This window comes from Scyliorhinus torazame, chromosome 8 (assembly GCF_047496885.1).
Source record: "Scyliorhinus torazame isolate Kashiwa2021f chromosome 8, sScyTor2.1, whole genome shotgun sequence".
Lineage (NCBI taxonomy): Eukaryota > Metazoa > Chordata > Chondrichthyes > Carcharhiniformes > Scyliorhinidae > Scyliorhinus > Scyliorhinus torazame.
In genome coordinates this window covers 234,059,059-234,078,946 of record NC_092714.1, presented here as the reverse complement: position 1 = coordinate 234,078,946, position 19,888 = coordinate 234,059,059, and positions in this window count along the sequence as shown.

The following is a 19,888-nucleotide window of genomic DNA, read 5'->3' as shown; positions in this document are numbered from 1 at the left end:
GTCTGCATATCATGACAAGAACCAAACCCAGTGCTAACCACTGTGCCACCCAGCAACATGCACAGATTGTTTGGAAGGATCAAAACAAGAAACTATAGTACAAATGAGAAGTGGGTACCTGCTGTGATCCTAGCAAAAATAGGTCCAATATCATACACCGTATAGACGGACAATGAGAGAATTAGGCGATGTCATACTGACCAACTACTAGCTTCACGACGTAAAACTGTTGAAACTTCCCAAATATTTCCACCGGAAAATCTAAGCAGTGATACTTTTGAACAGAGAGCAAACACGGAGACACATTCAGATTCTGTTTCTGAAGAGTCTTCAACGCCAATGGAGACGGTCACTGAAGTAACGTCACAGGAAGTACCACCTACGAAGGAAAAAGAAGACACTGTAAAGATCTTGAGTAGACAGGTTCCAGAAAGTCGAGTATAACCCAAAATAAATAGATGCCACCTGAGAGATTGTTTTACTAAGCTGTATAGATGTGAAAAGATAAAGGTGAATTCTGATGTATAAATAGGTCTGTTATAAGAATTTTCTGGAAGTTGTCGTTGTACTAAACAAGTAAAGGGGAAGGGATCTTGATTTGATTTGACTTGATTAATTATTGTCACATGTATTAGTGTACAGTGAAAAGTATTGTTTCTTGCATGCTGTACAAACAAGGCATACCGTATATAGGGAAGGAAGGAGAGACTGCAGAATATAATGTTACAGTTACAGCAAGGTGTAGAGAAAAGATCAACTTAATACGAGGTAGGTGCATTCAAAAGTCTGATGGCAGTAGGCACGAAGCTGTTCTTGAGTCAGTTGGTATGTGACCTCAAACTTTGGTATCTTTTTCCTGACAGAAGAAGGTGGAAGAGAGTCTGTCCGGGGTGCGTGGGGTCCTTAATTATGCTGGCTGCCTTTCTGAGGCAGCGGGAATTATAGATAGAGTCAATGGATGGGAGGTTGGTTTGCGTGATGGACTGGGCTACATTCACGACCTTTTGTAGTTTCCTGCGGTCTCGGGCAGAGCAGGCTCCATACCAAGCTGTGATACAACCAGAAAGAATGCTTTCGATGGCGCATCTGTAGAAGTTGGTGAACTGGGGTGAGGGCCGTAGCTGACATGCCAAATTTCCTTAGTCTTCTGAGAATGTAGAGTTGTTGGTGGGCTTTCTGAACTATAGTGTCGGCATGGGGGGCCAGGACAGGCTGTTGGTGATCTGTACACCTAAAAACCTGAAGCTCTCGACCCTTTCTACTTCGTTCCCATTGATGTAGACAGGGGCATGTACTCCACTACGCTTCCTAAAGTCGATGATAATCTTCTTTGTTTTGTTGACATTGAGGGAGAGATTATTGTCGTCGCACCAGCTCACCAGATTCTCTATCTCATTCCTGTACTCTGTCTCATCACTGTTTGAAATCCGACCCACTACAGTGGTGTCATCAGCAAATTTGAAAATCGAGTTGGAGGGGAATTTGGCCACACAGTCATAGGTATATAAGGAGTATAGTAGGGGGCTGAGGACACAGCCTTGTCGGGCACAGGTGTTGAGGATGATTGTGGAGGAGTTGTTGTTGCCTATCTTCACTGATTGTGGCCTGTAGGTTAGAAAGTTCAGGATCCAGTCGCAGAGGGAGGAGCCAAGTCCAAGGCCACAGAGTTTGGAGATGAGTTTCGTAGGAATGATGGTGTTGAAGGCTGAGCTGTAGTCGATAAATAGGAGTCTGACATAGGTGTATTTGTAATCTAGGTGCTCCAGGGTAGAGTGCAGGGCCATGGAGATGGCGTCTGCTGTGAACCTGTTGCAGCGGTAGGCGAACTGTAGTGGATCAAGGCAATCTGGGAGGCTGGAGTTGATTTGTGCCATGACTAACCTTTCGAAGCACTTCATGACGATGGATGTCAGAGCCACTGGACAAGTCATTAAGGCATGCTGCTTGACTTTTATTTGGTACAGGGATGATGGTCATCTTCTTGAAGCAGATACGGACCTCAGATTGTTGTAAAGAGAGGTTGAAGATGCCTGCAAATGCCCCCGCCAGCTGATCAGTGCAAGATCTGAGTGCTCGTCCGTGTACCCCATCCAGGCCAGTGGCTTTCCGTGGGTTGACCTTCGAGAAGGCTGCTCTGATGTCTGCAGTGGAGATCTCAGATGTACGTTCATCTGCGGCTTCTGGGGTGGAGGTCTCGCTCTCGCTGACCTCTTGCTCAAAGCGGACATAGAATGCGTTGAGCTCATCAGGGAGGGATGAGGCACGATCAATTTGGCTGGAGATGAAGTCGAATTCAAACTGAGGCTTTATTAGTATCTGAAGTGTGGCCTCCTACAGCAGCTGCCGAAATGGCTGCCAGCTGAAGGCCACGCATATTTATAACCCAGCTCCTGGGCGGAGCTAGCTTGCAGGTGCCCAGGTGAATCTGTAGTGCAGGTTCTACCGTACAACCCTTAATATAGGAACACAGTGGTTTACCACATTCACCCCCTGTTAAAATTGAGTCCGGCGGATAACTATATACAATTCGCAATCTTTAATATTTACAGAACAGTGAAAAACAAATGTCTCTGGTCATCCGGTGGGCTGGTCAGAGGTTCGGCCGGTCAGAGGTTCAGCCGGTCCGGCGCCTTGATCGTCCTCTGGGATCGACGAAGTGGAGCCGGCGATGTTGGTGCTGTCATGGTCGAAGTTGACTCCGGGAGCGTGCCGAAATCCTCTTCATCAACGGGGGTGGGCGGGGGAAGAACAGACGGTCCTAGGGGGGGGGTGATGGGGGCGGCGGGGGAGGGGAGGGTGGCGCCGGGGGTGACGGGGGTGGTGTGGGGGCGGAACCTGCTCGTGCCAGGTCCCTGAGGGAGATGGTATCCTGGCGGCCGTCGGGGAACGCCACGTAGGCGTACTGTGGGTTTGCGTGGAGCAGGTGCACCCTTTTCACCAACGGGTCCGCCTTGTGGAGCCGCACATGTTTACGGAGAAGCACGGTTCCCGGAGCTGTGAGCCAAGTTAGGAATGATACCCCGGATGTGGATTTGCTGGGAAAGGCAAAAAGGCGTTCATGCGGTGTACTGTTAGTAGCAGTGCAAAGTAATGAGCGAATGGAATGTAGTGCATCAGGGAGGACCTCTTGCCAGCGGGAGGCCGGGAGATTTCTGGACCTTAGGGCCAGCTGGACGGTCCTCCATACCGTCCCATTCTCCCTTTCTACCTGTCCGTTTCCCCGGGGGTTGTAGCTCGTCGTTCTGCTGGAGGCGATACCCCTGCTGAGCAGGAACTGGCGTAGCTCATCACTCATGAATGAGGATCCCCTGTCACTGTGGATGTAGGCGGGGAAGCCGAACAGAGTGAAGATAGAATTAAGGGCTTTAATGACGGTGGCAGACGTCATGACTGGGCATGGGATGGCGAAGGGAAAACGGAAGTATTCATCGATCACATTAAGGAAATACGTGTGTCGGTCGGAGGAGGGGAGGGGGCCTTTGAAATCCACGCTGAGGCGTTCAAAGGGGCAGGAGGCCTTCACCAGGTGCGCGTGGTCCGGCCAGTAGAAGTACGGTTTGCACTCCGCACAGACCTGGCAGTCCTTGGTGATCGTCCTTACTTCCTCGACGGAGTAGGGCAAATTTTGTGCCTTAATGAAGTGGTACAACCGAGTGACCCCGGGGTGACAAAGGCTGTTGTGCAGGGTCCGGAGTCGGTCCACCTGTGCGCTGGCACATGTACCTCGGGATAGGGCGTCTGGGGGCTCGTTGAGTTTGCCAGGGCGATACTTAATCTCGTAGTTATAGGTGGAGAGCTCGATTCTCCACCGCAAGATTTTGTCATTTTTGATCTTGCCCCGCTGCATGTTGTTGAACATGAAGGCTTGGTTAGTGAGGAGGCTGAATCTCCTGCTGGCCAGGTAATGCCTCCAATGTCGCACAGCCTCAACGATAGCCTGGGCCTCCTTTTCGATGGATGAGTGCCGAATTTCGGAGGCATGGAGGGTGCGGGAAAAGAATGCCACGGGCCTGCCTGCCTGGTTGAGGGTGGTGGCAAGGGCGACGTCCGATGCGTCGCTTTCTACTTGGAAAGGAAGTGTTTCGTCTACAGCGTGCATTGTGGCCTTGGCAATATCAGCTCTGATCCGGGCGAAAGCCTGTTGGGCCTCTGCCGTCAGGGGGAAATGGGTGGACTGTATGAGTGGGCGGGCCTTGTCCGCATAGTTTGGGACCCACTGAGCGTAATACGAGAATAACCCCAGGCAGCGTTTGAGGGCCTTGGGGCAGTGGGGGAGGGGAAGCTCCATGAGGGGGCGCATGCGGTCGGGATCGGGCCCCAGAACTCCGTTCTGGACCACGTAGCTGAGGATGGCTAAGTGGTTTGTACGGAACACACACTTCTCCTTGTTGTACGTGAGGTTGAGGAGAGTGGCGGTGGGGAGAAATTTAGCGAGGTTGGTATCGTGGTCCTGCTGATCATGGCCGCAGATGGTCACATTGTCTAGGTACGGAAACGTGGCACGCAAGCCGTACCGGTCGATCATTTGGTCCATCTCCCTTTGGAAGACTGAAACCCCATTGGGGACGCCGAAGGGGACCCTAAGGAAGTGATATAGCCGGCCGTCTGCCTCAAAGGCGGTGTATGGCCGGTCCGATTTATGGATGGGGAGCTGGTGGTAAGCGGATTTCAGGCCCACCGTTGAGAAGACCCGGTACTGTGCAATCTGGTGAAACATGTCAGATATGCGTGGGAGGGGGTACGCGTCGAGCTGCGTGTACCTGTTGATGGTCTGGCTGTAGTTCACGACAATTCGATTTTTCTCCCCAGACTTAACCACTACCACTTGAGCTCTCCAGGGGCTGTTGCTGGCCTCGATGACTCCCTCCTGAAGCAACCGCTGGACCTCGGACCTGATGAAGGCCTTATCCTGATGCTGTACCATCTGCTCCTGGTGGCGACGGGTTTGCAATCTGGAGTTGGATTGGCAAAGAGGGAAGGAGGATCGACTATTTAGGGTCACGAGGCCGCACACAGTGAGGGGTGGTAAGGGTCCGCCGAATTTAAGGGTCAGGCTCTGGAGGTTGCACTGAAAATCCAGGCCAAGGATAAGTGCAACGTAGAGGTTAGGGAGGACGTAGAGGCGAAAACCGTGGAACTCTACACCTTGGACTGTGAGCGTGACCGTGCAGTACCCCCGGATCGCTACGCGATGGGATCCGGAGGCCAGGGAAATACTTTGATTGGTAGGGTGTACCTTAAGGGAGCGGCGCCTTACCACCCCTCACTGTATTTGGATGTACAAAGCTCTCGGTGCTCCCGGAGTCCAGTAGGCAGGAGGTCACCTGGCCGTTGACTTTCACGCTAGTGGATGCGTTGGTCAGAGTGTGTGGTCTGGACTGGTCGATTACCATGGATGTGAGCCGCGGTTGATCGTCGGGTAGTGAGGCGGCTGCTGCGTCGGGGTCCTGAAACACCGTTGGTCTCCGTGTGCTGCGGGGTGGACAAGATGGCAGCGCCCGGGGTTCCTGGGGGTCACAAAATGGCGGCGCCCATGGAACGCACGTTGCGGGGGTGGAGCAAGATGGCAGCACCCATGAAACGCACGTGTTGTGCGGGGGAGAAGTTGACGCTGCCCATTGCTCGCACATGGCCTGGGGAGGAGGGGAGAATAGCGGCGCCCATTGTCCATGACCAGGGGGGATGATGGCGACCGCTGCCGCTGAGTGGGCCTGGTGCAGGGGAGAAGATGGCGGCGCCCATTGCTCGCACATGGCCTGGGGAGGAGGGGAGGATAGCGGCGCCCATTGTCCGTGACCGGGGGGGGAGGTAGGGGCGACCGTTGCCACTGAGCGGGCCTGGTGCAGGGGAGAAGATCGCGGCGCCCATTGTTCGCACATGGCCTGGGAGGAGGGGAGGATAGCGGTGCCCATTGTCCGTGACCGGGGGTGGGTGGGGGCGACCACTGCCGCTGAGCAGGCCTGGCACACCGCTGCATAGTGGCCCTTCTTCCCGCATGCCATACATAGGGCAGCGCGGGCCAGGCAGCGCTGGCGGGGGTGTCTTTGTTGGCCGCAAAAATAGCATTGGGGCCCCCCGGAGATCACCGGCTGGCGCGTAGCGCAGGCGTACTGGGTGGGTAACGCCCCCGCTGGGGCAGATGCCTGTGGGGCCCATGAAGCGTAGGAGGAGTGGGCCGCGCGGTTGGGGGCGTAGGACTGTACATTGCGCAGGGCGACCGACATGGAAAACGCTAGTGTTTTAGTCTCTGCGAGGTCGCGCGTGGCACCTTCTAGGAGCCGCTGCCTGATAATACCGGACCCAATCCCAGTTACAAAGCGTCCCTCATAAGGAGATCTGAGTGCTCCTTAGCTGTAACATCCTGGCAGTCACAGTCCCAAACTAGTGGGATCAGGGCCCTCCAGAAGTCCTCGATTGACTCACCAGGTAGTTGAGTACGCGTTGCGAGCGCGTATCTGGCGAAGAGCGTTTTTGTCTTCTGCTCGTAACTCTCTTTGAGTCGAGTCATAGCGTCAGCGTAATTGGGCGCATCCTGGATCAGCGGGAAGACTTTGGAGCTGAGTCTGGAGTACAATATTTGAATCTTCTGAGCCTCTGGAACAGGGGTCGGCGCCGCGTTGATATACACTTCAAAACAAGCTAGCCAGTGCTGAAAGTCCTTTCTGGCGTCACTTGCGTGTGGATCCAGCTGCAGTCGATCTGGTTTAATCCGGAGGTCCATCTTCTGAATCAGATACAAATAAATTGAGGCACGATCAATTTGGCTGGAGATGAAGTTGAATTCAAACTGAGGCTTTATTAGTATCTGAAGTGTGGCCTCCTACAGCAGCTGATGAAATGGCTGCAAGCTGAAGGCCACGCATATTTATAACCCGGTTCCTGGGCGGAGCTAGCATGCAGGGGCCCAGGTGAACCTGTCGTGCAGGTTCTACCGTACAACCCTTAATATAGGAACACAGTGGTTTACCACAAGGGGTGCATTGGAGCCGACGATTTTACATGCCTTCATCTTGTAGCCTGTGATGTCTTGCAGACCTTTGCCATAGGCGGCGGGGATCCTTGTGGCTAGCCTGGGACTCGAGCTTGGTCCGGTACTGTCTTTTGGCATCTTTGATGGATTTCTTTAGATCATATCTGACTTTCTTGTAGAGGTCAGGGTCGCCTGACTTGAGCGCCTCAGACCGAGACTTCAGCAAGCAGTGGATATCCCTGTTCATCCAGGGTTTCCGGTTGGGAAACACGCGGATTTACTTCTTTGGCACACAGTCTTCTACACACTTGCTTATGTATTTAGGAATAGATCTTTGCTGGTGGAACGTCACGTGAGCTATAGTGACATCATCAGATTGTTTACGCAGGCTTCAGTTCATAGAATCACAGAATTTACAGTGCAGAAGGAGGCTGCACCAGCTCTTGGCAAGAGCACCTTACTTAACCCCACATCTCCACCCTATCCCCGTAACCCTGCAACCCCATCTAACCTAAGGGCAATTTGGCATGGCCAATCCACCTAACCTGCACATGTTTGGACTGTGTAAGGAAACCGGAGCACCCGGAGGAAACCCATGCAGGCACGGGGAGAACGTGCAGACTTCGCAGAGACAGTGACCCAGCGGGGAATCGAACCTGGGACCCTGGCGCTGTGAAGCCATAGTGCTAACCACTATGCTACTGTGCTGCCCTCTTAGATTGCTGCCCTCTTAGATTGCTGCCCTCTCCATCTTAGATTGTATGAGCAACATCCCCTAATGAACCTTGCATCGTATTTGCAAGAAATCCAAGTGTGTGGCAACTTCATTCCTTTTCTCTTTGCGACACTTTGAGAATATAAGAGTTTATCAGCCAGCTTTACTGATGCAGCACAAATTGGTACATAGCCTGTTGGTTTATTTCCCAAGGCTTGATCGAGGAACTAAGACAGGCATCAAAAATGCATACAAACTGTGTGAGATGTGTATGATAGTCAGAAATGAATTATGGGAAGAATCTATGGTCAATTTAAGAGCCACAGAAGGGCCTCATCCAATCACTGCTGGTCTTCAACTGGTGCGCCGGAGGGGTTGCGGAGACAGCACACCATGTGGGCAAGCTGTCAGGGACACCCTGATGGTCCTGCAAGTGGGGTGGTCATTCCCATCCTGTGCCCAATGGAGAGGTCTACCGGTCACAAAGCACATTCCCTCCCTGCCACGGACTGCTTGACTGGCCCTAGTGGGCTCACCCCACACTTACCTGGGTCGCGGGGCGCCTTCATCTTGCTCTTTATCCTGGGATATACTGCATGATGGCACTGTAGAGCTGCCAGCCTTTGATTGGCCAGAATGTAGGACTTGAGAACATGACCAGGTAGGTGCCGGATTGGCTTTCAATCATGTTGAAGTGCCGAGGAACGGCTCTGGTGGGGTTGCTACTGACTTTCAAACTGGTGGACTGGGCACACCACCATGACCATTAAATTCAGCCCTACATGTATACTATTCAGCCTCAGGAACTGTCCAAAAGGCTATTTAAAATTATTGGAATTTGAGGTGGCAGAGGGGAGTTGCATTGAGTGAAGTTTAATCAAGCAATTTGGAATCTTCATTGGAAGGTATGCCAGCTCCCACAGCTAGGGTTGAATGTTACAGCTCTATCATGGTGGGGAGGGTGGGGAGAGGGGGTTGTCATGATATGCAGACACACACATAATGATATACAGCCAAGCAGCTAATGGACACAGAGAACACGACATGACCAATAAGCAGACAGGACACTCAGGGGTGGGATCTGACTATAAATGACACGAGGCACTCACACTCCGCCTCTTTCCACTGATGAACATCTAGAGAGTCAGTCAAGGGTGTTGTTACAATCGCACACCCCCACCACGTGGCTAAGAGCTAGTCTGGTTCAGTCAGACAGAGTAACCACACTTAAGTTAGCAGAGAGTTGAAATCACAGAGAACTGAGCTAACTGCGCTATTAGTTCAATAAGCCATGGAGACGATTCAGGCTCCTCACCAGCTCAGGACCTCCGGCAATCTCAGTGCCAACTGGCGGATATTCAAGCAAACGTTTCTGCTGTACATCGAAGCTTCAGACCTCAAGGATGAGAATTATGCAAGAAAGATCGCTTCTCCTCTCGACAGCGGGTGATCAAGTCATCGAACTCTTCAACTCGTTTAACTTCACCGAAGGCCAGGTCAAGACAACGTTTCAGACAATCCTGGACAAGTTCGATAGTCACTGTGAAGTGGACACCAATGAAATCATCGAGCGCTACATATTCAAACAACGTCTTCAAGGTAAAGATGAATCTTTCTATGCCTTCTGAACTAGCCTCCGTCTGCTAGCGCTGTCCTGCAACTTTGGTGATATTGCTGACTTCATGATCAGAGACCAAATCGTGTTTGGAGTTCACTCTGATCCTTTCAGAGAGCAGCTCTTAAAAATCAAGCATATGACCCTGCCAGTCGCGATTGAAACATGTACAGTGCATGAGCACGCAAAAAATCGGTATTGCCAAAACAAATCGTCTGAAAATGAGAAACTTGCCTCCCACGAGGCAGTGAGTGTTCAGGCCATCTCCCGGATGCATCGCTTCAGCATTAAAGACAGCGACCATCTTGCGCGCTTTTCCCGGAGCCCCACGCATGCGCGTTGCGAACGGGATAACGAAGTGGCCGACACCCACACTGCGCAGGTGCAGACGTCTGCCAACCGCACTGCGCATGTGCGACAACGTACACCGCGTCACGACGCCGACGTCATGACGTGCCCGAACTGTGGCAACGCCCACTTAAAGGGACACTGCCCTGCAAGAGGCAGGCGATGTTTAAATTGTGGGAAGCCTGGACACTATGCAGCCTTGTGCAGGTCTGCACCACCAGTCAGAGGCCAGCGCTCCCAATTCTGACGACGACGCATCCAGAATGTGCAACGACGATTACAGGATTCTGATCCTGGCAGTACAACGGATCCAGAGGACGAGTGCCTGGAGTCCGCCTACTGAGTGGGCATCATTACCACACGTGAACATGCCACACCTAACTCATCTCGCGTTCAGTCCATCATCGCTGTGGATTCGGAGGACGAATGGCGTGCGGTGATGCAGGTCAAGCTGGACACAGGTGCTTCTGACAACCTCCTCTCACAGGCAGACTTCAAATGCATCAAGAAGGCCCCCAAGGTCCTTCCAGCAGCCTGCCAGCTCCTGGACTATAATGGTAACACCATCATGGCACTAGGGTCCTGCCATCTACTCGTCCCCAACTGGAGTATCCATACACAGCTAAGGTTTGAAATTGTCAAGCCGGACAGGGCTTCCTACTGGGCGCACATGTCTGCAAAAAGCTAAACCTGGTGCAGCGGGTATATTCAACGACATCCTCCAACGTGGATCTTCAAGCTGGCATTGACGACATCCTCGTTCAGTATCCAGACGTGTTTGACGGGATGGGCACTTTGCCATCGCGGGACAAGATCCTACTGTGACCTGATGCCAAGCCAGTGGTCCATGCACCACGCCGGGTCCCGGCTCTGCTGAAGGAGCGGCTGAAGGAAAAGCTCAAGGAGCGGCAGCAGCAGGGGATCAATTCCAGGGTAACCGAACCGACTGACTGGGTCAGCTCGATGGTGGTGGTTAAAAAACCCGCTAGAGACCTGCTCATCTGCATGGATCCTAAGGATCTCAACCAGAATATAATGCGTGAACACTACCCCATCCCGAAGCGGAAGGAACTCACCAGTGAGATGGCACATGCACGGTTTTTCACAAAGTTAGATGCGTCACATGGATTCTGGCAAATCCAGCTGGATGAGTCCAGCAGAAGGCCCTGCACCTTCAACACACCATTTGGCAGGTACTGCTACAACCATATGCCGTTCGGCATCATCTCGGCAGCGGAGATATTTCATCACATCATTGAGCAGATGGTGGAGGGCATCGAAGGGGTTCCTGTGCATGTGGACGACGTCATCATATGGTCCACGACCCCTGAGGAGCATGTTTCCCATCTTCAGAAGGTATTCCACCGTGTCCACGCCAATGGCCTGAAGCTGAACAGGGCCAAATGTTGCTTTGGCACATCGACGCTCAAGTTCCTTGGAGACCAGATGTCTCAGCAGGCGTGTGCCCCGACATCGACAAGGTCAAGGCCATCGCAGCTATGAAGGTCCCCGAAGACAAGAAGGCGGTATTGCGCTTCCTGGGCATGGTCAATTTTCTGGGCAAGTTCATCCCAAACATGGCCTCACACACCACGGCCCTACGAAACCTAGTGAAGAAGTCCATTGCCTTCGAGTGGAAGGCGGCCCATCAGGCAGAGTGGTTGGAGCTGAAAGCCAAGCTCACCACTGCACCCACATTGGCATTTTTCGACCCAGACAGGGAAACGAAAATCTCGACAGATGCGAGGCAGGATGGCATCGGTACGGTCCTGCTGCAATGCAATGACACTTCATCCTGGGCACCGGTTGCCTGCGCATCAAGGGCAATGAAGCCCACCGAACAAAGGTATGCACGAATCAAGAAGGAATGCCTGGGCCTTCTCACTGGCATTCTCATGTTTCACGACTATGTCTACGGCCTGCCGACATTCACTGTCAAGACGGATCACAGGCCCCTGGTCCACATTATATACAAGGAGCTTAATGACATGACGCCTCGGTTGCAGTGCATCCTCCTCAAACTCAGAAGGTACGACTTTGACCTGGTCTACAAGCCTGGCAAAGAGCTCATCATTGCCGATACACTGTCCCGCTCCATCACCGTGCCTAGTGAACCACTGAACGTCATTCGGGAAATTGAGTCACAGGTTGAGTCACAGGTGCAGCTGTGTGCTAGCACCCTCCCCGCATCTGATGAGAAGGTGATTCGTATCCGTGAGGAGACAGCCAAGGACCCACTCTTGCAGCGTGTTATTCAACACCTAGCCAATGGCTGGCAAAAAGGGCAGTGCCCTCAATTTTTCAATGTAAAGGACGACCTGACCGTGGTTGATGGTATCCTCCTCAAACTGGACCGGATTGTAATTCCACACAGCCTCCAGAGCTTGGTGCTCCGTCAAATCGATAAGGACCACCTGGGTGTGGAAAAGTGCAGACGCAGAGCCAGGCTGCTGTCTACTGGCCCGGGATCAGCCAGGACATCGCGAACATGGTCCTTAACTGTGTGACCCGTCAACACTTCCAGCCAGCGCAGAGTAAGGAGACACTTCAGCAGCATGAAATCGAAACCTCTCCGTGGTCCAAGGTTGGCATCGACCTCTTTCATTTAAATGGTCGTGATTACGTGTTCATCATTGATTACTTTTCCAATTACCCTGAAGTCGTGAAGCTCTCAGACCTCACATCTTGGACCGTCATCAAGGCCTGTAAGGAGATATTCTCCAGGCATGGTATGCCACTCACTGTCATGAGTGCCAATGGCCCGTGCTTCAGCAGCCATGAATGGTCTCTGTTTGCCCAGTCATATCAGTTCAAACACGTCACTTCCAGCCCACACTATCCACAGTCAAACGGAAAAGTTGAGAAAGGGGAGCACATAGTGAAGCAGCTCATCTGCAAGGCTGCGGATTCTGCGCCTGACATTCACCTTGCGCTGCTTGCGTACAGGGCGACCCCACTGTCCACTGGCATGTCGCCGTCTCAACTTCTGATGAACGACACTTCCAGCCATACATGTGCCCAACCTGAATCACCTCCCGGTGTTGCAGAAGGTGCAGCAACTCTGAGTCCGGCAAAAACAGGGCTGTGATGCTCATGCCATCGATTTGCCCGTGTTATCCCCGTCAGACACTGTTCGGGTCAAGATCCCTGATGAAGGCTGGTCAGCTCCAGTTGTCGTTGTTCGACAGGCTGCCCCCCGCTCGTATGTTGTGCGTCTGGCTGATGGTTCTGTTGTGCGACGAAACAGACGGGCACTGTGCAAAGTTGCCTGCCCGCAACCACATTCTTCTCCGTTTCCTTCTGTTGTTTTGTCACCTCCTGATACCTCGACTCACGAGGCCACCAGTCAGGCTGCAATCCCGCCCATCAAGGCGCTGTCGTCCCCACCGCCACTTCTCCGGCGGTAGACCAGGATCAGACGCAAGCCACAGAGACTGGACTTATGAACATTTGTTCTGTTTGCTATGTTCTGTGTTCTCGCATTAGACAGCTGTTTTCACATGTACATATGTTCACATCCACTGCATGTATATATGTTAATATTGGCCTATTCTTGTAAATACGTTCACTTATGTCTTCCAAACATAAAAAAAGGGGAGATGTCATGATATGCGGACACACACATAATGATATACAGACAAGCAGCTAATGGACACAGAGAACAGGACATGACCAATAAGCAGGCAGGACACTCAGGTATGGGATCTGACTATAAAAGACACGAGGCACTCACACTCTGCCTCTTTCCACTGATGAACATCTAGAGAGTCAGTCAAGGGTGTTGTTACAATCTCACACCCCCACCACGTGGCTAAAAGCTAGTCTGGTTCAGTCAGACAGAGTAACCACACTTAAGTTAGCAGAGAGTCGAACTCACAGAGAACTGTGCTAACTGTGCTATTATTTCAATAAACCTGATTGAACTAACTTCAAGGTCTGGAGTATCTTTTTGATCTATGCTGCATCCAGTTGCAGCCAGTGTTATACCAGTGTACCTAACACAACAGTTCTGACCTCGGGTGACTGTGTGGAGTTTGCACATTCTCCCCATGTCTGCATGGGTTTCTTCCAGGTGCTCTGGTTTCCTCCCACAGCCCAACATTGTGCAAGTTAGGTGGATTGGCCATGCTGTATTTCCCCTAAGTGTCCAAAGGTGAGGTAGGGCTATGGGGTTACATGAGATTGGGCCTAGGTAGGGTGCTCTTTTGGAGAGTCGGTGCAGATTTGATGGGCCAAAGGCCTCCTTCTGCCCTGTGGGAATTCTATGTTGTCATTTGACAATCTCTGAAGTATCGGGTGATATAAAACGTCAAACTTTGTCCTTAGCTTCTTTTTGAAAAGCAACATTTCTGATACACCTGGTGTTGTTGTATGTGCAGTGTTTTGTTTTGATATGAAGACGTGATTCACTCTCCTTGACAATGTATCTTGGTCCGTTGATACCTTGACTGAGTGTTTAAGTGACTGGACAAATCACTCACACAATCCATTTGTAACTGGATGGTACGGAGCTGACTTTATGTGCTGTATACCATTTCCTTTAAAGTAGTCTTCAAATTGTTTAGAAGTGAATTGAGTTCCGTTGTCACAAACTGCTCCGGTCTACCAAACCTTGTAAATACTACATTCAACTCCTCAATAGTTTGCTCTGTCATTGTGGATTTCATAATCACGACTTCCGGTCATTTAGAGTGTGCATCCACAATCACTAGGAACATGGATCCCTCACTGGACCAGCATAATCTCTGTGTATTCTCTGCCATGGCTGTGGCTGCCATTCCCATGGATGTAATGGTTGCTTCAGCAAAGAGTTTCTTAGTTTTGCAAGGACTGACTTTGCCTCACTTTCTCTTCAATTTGAACATCGGATCCTGGCCACCAAAAATACCTGCTTGTCAGTTCTTTCCTCCTCACCACACCAGGATGTCCCTCATGTCACTTATACAGAACAAGGCCAGCAGCGCGGGTTCAATTCCTGTACCAGCTTACCCAAACAGGCGCTGGAACGTGGCGACTCGGGGCTTTTCACCGTAACTTCATACTTGTGACAATAAAAGGTTATTATTATTATGTAGTTGCTCAAGAACTCTATTATACAAGCACGAAGGAATAATCACTCAGATTCCCCATAATAAAACTCCATTCTGGACTGTCAACTCAAGTCTTTGTGTGGTGCAGGGCCTGAGGTCTGGATTTTTACCAAAGAGAAAATGCTGGGAAATCTCAGCAGGTTTGGCAGCATCTTTAAGGAGAGAAAAGAGCTGACATTTCGAGTCCAGATGACCCTTTGTCAAAGCTCTGGATTTTTCCGATGCAAGTCTGTCATCGTTCCTTTTTGGACTATGTCCATAACCTTTCTCATCACTGAATCAGTTCTAGTGTGTCTCAGGATTTAGGATTAAGTCGCAAGTACATTATCCACGTGTGAGAAATATGGGATGTCAACAAAATTTTCTTGAGGTTCTTGTTTGATTTGTAATGGCAACCTTTACAAAGCATCAGTATTTGCATGTTGCCCCGATTTGCGCTATCATAAGTGCATGCCAATAATATCAAAGACTATCTCTGTAACATACTACCTACTAGCTGCTAAAGAAGGAATACCTATCTGCGGCCTGAAGATTGGCGTCAAGGATCCGCGATTTACCAAGAGAGTAAAATTACATCTATAAAGGAATTGGTGGAAGCTTCTTACTCTGAATATGGGGCGGGATTCTCCAAACCCCCACCGGGTTGGAGAATCGGCGGGGGGGGGGGGGGGGGGGGGGTGAGGGGGGGGGGGGCGTGAATCCCACCCCGACGCCGGCTGCTGGATTCTCCGGCGCCAGTTTTTCGGAGGGGGAAAGAATCGCGCTCCGCCGGTCGGGGGCTGTTGGCAGCAGCCCCCCGCTATGGGCCGAGCGGCCACCCGTTTTCGGCTGGTCCCGCCGGCGTATATTACACCAGGTCCTTACCGGCGGGGCCTGGCTCTGCAGGCGGCCTGCGGAGTCCTCGAGGGGTGCGGGGGGATCTGGCCCCAGGGGGGGGCCTCACGGTGGCCTGGCCCGCGATTGGGGCCCACCGATCCGCGGGCAGGTCTGTACAGTGGGGGGCACGCTTTTCCTCCGCGCCGGCCGGTGAAACGGTCTGCCTTGGCCGGCGCGGAGAAGAACCCCCCTGCGCATGCGCTGGGATGACGCCAGCACACGCTGGCGCTCCTGCATATGCGCCAACTCGCGCCGGCCGGCGGCGGCCCTTCGGCACTGGTTGGCGCAGCGCCAAGCCCTTCGGCGCCGGCTGGCACGGCGCCAACCCCGCCGGTGCCAGACTAGCCCCTGAAGGTGCAGAGGATTCTGCACCTTCCGGGCGGAACGACGCCGGAGTGGTTCACGCCAATCCTCAGCGCCTGTACGGCCTGCCCCGCCGGTTAGGGGAGAATCCTGCCGAAGGTGTTTAAACCTTCTTTTTCGAGCTACCATAATTTGTTTCTGCGCTAGTAAGAGTTTGTGAAGCAAATGCTATTGGTCGTTCCTCTCCTGAAGGCATTATGTGTAAGACAACTGCACCAACCCCATAGGGTGACGCATTGCAAGAAAATTGGAACTTCAGATTGCGATTGGAGTGGACCATTAGCTATGACTTCTTTAAGGCTTTTCTTTTACCCCTTTTGCAGCGTCATACCTGTTTGGCACATGAAAATGAAAAATAAAAGTGTGAAAACGCATCAATCGTATTGCACACAAATTTACCATAGTAATTTATTAATCCCGGAAACAATCTCAGTTGTTTCACATTTTGAGGTTGTGGTACTTCTAAGATCCTGTCATCTTTTTCAGCTTGTTAATTAAATCATCTTTATCGATGATGTGATTCAGATATTCGGGCAGCACAGTAGCACAAGTGGATAGCACTGTGGCTTCACAGCACCAGGGTCCCAAGTTCGATTCCCCGCTGGGTCACTGCCTCTGCGGAGTCTGCACGTTCTCCCCGTGTCTGCGTGGGTTTCCTCCAGGTGCTCCGCTTTCCTCCCACAGTCCAAAGACGTTAGGTGGATTGGCCATGCTAAATTGCCCTTAGTGACCAAAAAGGTTAGGTGGGGTTATTGGGGTACGGGGATAGGGTGGAGGTGAGGGCTTAAGTGGGTCGGTGCAGACTTGATGGGCCAAATGGCCTCCTTCTGGACTCATAGAAAATTATAAAATTCAGATTCAGTTCTTGAGATTTTTCGGGTACATCGTCTCCTGAGGAGTCTTGAACTTCGTCTATTATCTTGTAAACTTGTCTAGTATGCTTAGACATTTTTTTTTCTTGCACATCTTAGGTGTTGGTGAAGTTTGCCGTGCCCAACATGTTTAGAAATATTGCCCTTTGTGCCACAGTTCTTGCACTCATTTTCTCTACTCCAGCGTTCCCCCGCTGAATATCCATCCTGTGTACATCAATGACATGGCTGTACCCTTGCAGACATGTTGCTGGCTGTCTCCATCTTCTGGATGTTTGCTCCAGCTTCTATCTGTGAAGCCTCTTTTGATGCTACAGCTGATTTGAGAGTTAAGTTACTTACAGTAAACAGCTTCCTCTGAATAACGTCATTACGGAGTCCACATACCAGCATACCATGAAGGGTGTTGTCTAGTGCTGCACCAAACTCGCAATATTTTGCTTGCCTTCTGAGTGAGTGGGCACATGCATGTGGATAATGTGGCACATGCAATATAATATGGATAAATCGAGGTTATCCGCTGCGGTAGCAAAAATAGAAAGGCTGATTATTATTTGAATGGGTGTAAATTGAGAGAGGGGGTTACTCTGTGAGACCGTGCATCAGTCACTGAAAGTAAGCACGCAGATACAGCAGACAGTAAAGAAGGCAAATGATATGTTGGCCTTCATAGCGAGAGGATTTGAGTGTAGGAATAGAGATGTTTACTGGAATTGTATGGAGTATTGGTGAGGTCACACCTGGAGTATTGTATGGAGTTTTGGTGTCCTTATCCGGGGAAGGATGTTCTTGCTATGGAGGGGGTGCAGCAAAGGTTTACCAGGCTGATTCCTGGGATGGTGGGGCTGTCATATGAGGAGAGACTAAGTCGGTTAGGATTATATTCATTGGAGTTTAGAAGAGTGAAAGGGGATCTCATAGAAAATTATAAAATTCTAACAGGGTTAGACAGGGTAGATTCAGGAAGAATGTTCCTGATGGTGGGGAAGTCCAGAACTAGGGGTCATGGTTTGAAGATAAGGTGTAAACCTTTTAGGACTGAGGTGAGGAGACATTTCTTCACCCAGATAGTGGTGAATCTGTGGAATTCATTACCACAGAAAGTAGTTGAGGTCAAAACTTTGTGTAATTCCAAGAAGGAATTAGATATAGCTCTTGGGCTAAGGGGATCAAGGGATATGGTGGAAAGGCGGGATCAGGATTTTGAACTTGATGATTAGCCATGATCACAATGAATGGCAGAGCAGGCTCAAAGGGCCAAATTGCCTCCTCCTGCTTCTATTTTATATGTTTCTATGTTAAGGTCGTCACCAGTTGTAAGATACTTTCACCTTCTTCCTGACTACGTTGTCGGAACCAAATCTTTCTGCAATTAAAAGTGGTCTTGTGAGAAATGCCCTTCTAGAATCCTCATTAATTCATTTCAGGTCTTATCTCCGGACTTTTCTGGATGGACTAAGTTTTACAGCAGCATAAACGTTTTATGCCCTACTGAAGTGAGAAATGTTGCAATCTTTTTGTCCTCCGGCATTTGATTCATTATAAGGTAAAATTGAAATCTCTTTTCATATGAGATCTAAGTCTCACAGGTTTCACCAAATGGGTCCTTGGCACCCATTTTTCTCGCCATTCCAGATACTGGCTCCCAGGCTCGATACTTCAACAAACCTTGCTCCCTTCCATTTTGTTTGAAACAATAAATCTCCTAATCCACAAAGCAAAATAAAATTCATGGTTGTACTTTTTTCCCCCTTTAAACCTTCTGCATGGAGGCTTTTCCTTCGATTGACATGTGGATCCGGTCCCGAAAATCTTCTCCCCCACTCTCGTCGCTGTCTCCACTTTTCTTGCTGACGATTTTGTGCCTCAGCAGTTTTTTCCTTGCCTCAATCCTCGTCGCCAGTTTTCTCTTTTGTTATATTCTCAATGTGCTGCAAAGAGAAAAGGCATGGAAGTAATATACACTTGGACATCTTACAAACACGATGCAAGATTTATGAAAAGATGTTGCTCATGTAATCTAAGATGGAGGACTGAAGCCCGCATAAACACTCTGCTGATGTCATTACAAATCACGTGACATTGCATCAGCAGGGATGTATTCTTTAATACGCAGCATAAACCTTTTGCCCCCGATAAGTCCCAAGTCATGGTTTTCGTGAAGTTGGCCGGACCTGTGGGTGGGAAACCAAAAAATATGGATTTCCCTGTACATCTTTTAAATGTTTTCTTCTGTTTTCCTGCTCAACGTCCAGCCCAATTAACTGTCTGGCTGCGTGTCAGGAAAGGAAGTCTGGAGCAGGAAGGCTCAGTAGAGGAGCGGGTAGGTCTCCTGTTGGGATTGGGTGCGGGACAGTTCCCTCCCTGTTAGAGGATGCTGCATTTGGTGGGAGAGGTTGGCAGAGATAGAGAATGGGTTCAGCGAGCAGTGTGTGGAGATTCTTGTTGTGAGGAGGGCAGACTACGCTCAGAACGGTCAATAATGTCCAGGGGTTTGAAATCGCAGGGGAAGATCAGAGTTTTTTCCCTTGAGGGGAGGGGGGCGGGGGGGGGGGGGGGGGGGGGGGGGTGACGTAGTTGGAGAGTGTGGATGTGAAGAGTTATCCATATTATGGGCTGTGGTTTACAACTTAACTTGGTTGGCTGGAGGGAAACATTCCTATTCTTCCTGGCCCACAGACAGAGCTTTCAGGATTTACCTAATGGCTCCAGGCTTTCTCGACACCTTTTATCTGCCAGAATTCCAAAGCTTGGAAATGCGGCCAACTTGAGTTCAACATTGAAAGCACATCAGATTGGAGACAGACGGCATCTTTTAAATCTTTCAATGACTGCACCATCTCCTGAGAGTGGATTGGATGTCTGCCTTATCTCTGCTAAAACTAAAAGCTAGCAGGGGGTTCAGGGCTGGTTGCATTCAGGTTTGATATATCAAGAATTAACTTCCTGATAGAATTTGAGGTTTATAATTACCACCTTCATATATTATAATTGAATTAAAGGGGAAAAGCAACACTAAAATACCACTGCTTAATTTCT